Source organism: Ammospiza nelsoni, chromosome Z (genome assembly GCF_027579445.1).
Source record: "Ammospiza nelsoni isolate bAmmNel1 chromosome Z, bAmmNel1.pri, whole genome shotgun sequence".
NCBI lineage: Eukaryota > Metazoa > Chordata > Aves > Passeriformes > Passerellidae > Ammospiza > Ammospiza nelsoni.
The window spans coordinates 34,958,776-34,960,233 of record NC_080669.1 but is presented as its reverse complement, the minus strand read 5'-3'; positions in this window follow the sequence as shown (position 1 = coordinate 34,960,233).

The window sequence follows — 1,458 nt, the reverse complement described above, 5'->3', positions numbered from 1 at the left end:
CAATCCAAACAAACAAAAAAAAAACCCGAACAAAACTACCCCCCCCACCCCCAAGCTAACAAAATCAAAACCCACCAACCAACCAAAAAAAACTAATCGCCCCAAAAGCCCCACCCAAACCTAAATCAAACAAAAAAAAAAAAAATAGAGTTGCAAATAGACAACAAATCTAAAGCACTGAATCAAATGCTGAGGAAATGGACACTTAACAGTATTTTTTAAAGAAAACCAAGGTTGGTAGGGAGCAACTTGAAGCAGTTTCTCAGCAAGAATTTGAATTGCAGTTTTGGAGATATCTGTGTAACTAAGTAGCATGAACAATAAACCTTTAAAAGTAAAGATTCTTGAAAATATATTAATTTAATTTTGCTTGAGTTTAGTCTGTGACACCAAGATTTATGGCAAGCACAGGGAATATTTGTCATACAGTTATAGAAACATTGGTTTTGCCATTTCACTGATAATGGTCCTATGTTTGTTGTCTTTTACATTGAATTCCTCAAATGTCACAGTGAAACATTTGTACAGATGGTGATGTCAGACTTACTGAAATAAGTCTTATTCTGGTACACTTGATAGCTATTAAGGTGCTTCAGTTGCTTCTGATGTCAGTCAGAGACAGCGAGTAACATTGCATCTGCGTAAACACAGTGTCCTCTCAATGTCCTAGCAGCCTGTCTAGTTTCTGTGGAAAGCTCTCTGGAGCTTGCTCACCTTAAGAGTTTAAATCCCGCTGCCTACGAGCAGATTACAAGCATAATTTTTTAAATAACCAAATTGCTCTTAGTCATCAACCTACAGTAAAAATTTTTCCTAATTAGCTGGTGTCCCTATCCGTGAATGAACTGCAAGTCCTAGGAGCAGCACCTGGACTCCATTTTGAGTTATTCTGCCCTAAATGTCACACCGTATAATGCACTGTACTGAATGCTAATGAAAACTCTGTGTAACCTAGCAACCTAATGGGAAACACGGCTGTGAAATACGAGTTTGTTACCCTGTTGGACGGCTCAGGCCGCCTGGCTGTGGCTACTGCTGTATATCAAAACGTTTCCCTACCTGTGGAGCTCCTACATTGCGTGCTTTGCTGACGGAAAGCTGAAGCAGTGCCTGCTTTCTTCTAGCACTGCGTCGTTGGCTTTTGGTTTGTTTTATGAGTTTGGGGTTTAGGCGGTTTTTTTTTTTGTTTGTGTTTGGTTTTGTTTCTTGGGTTTTTTTGGGTTTTGGGGTTTTTTTTTTTTTTTTTTTTTTTTTTTTTTTGGGTTCTTTTTTCTGCCTTTGTTTCTGTTTTTGTTTGTTTTTCTTCAGGAAAGGGAAGCGGTACTCTCTTGCACGGTACTGTTGCTATGTAACACCCCCGCCGTCGCGATGGCCGGGCGCGGCCATTTTGAACGCGGGCGGGAGGGCGGCGCGGCGGCGGCCAATCTGGGGCCAGGCTCGCGCGCCACGCGGCGGCCG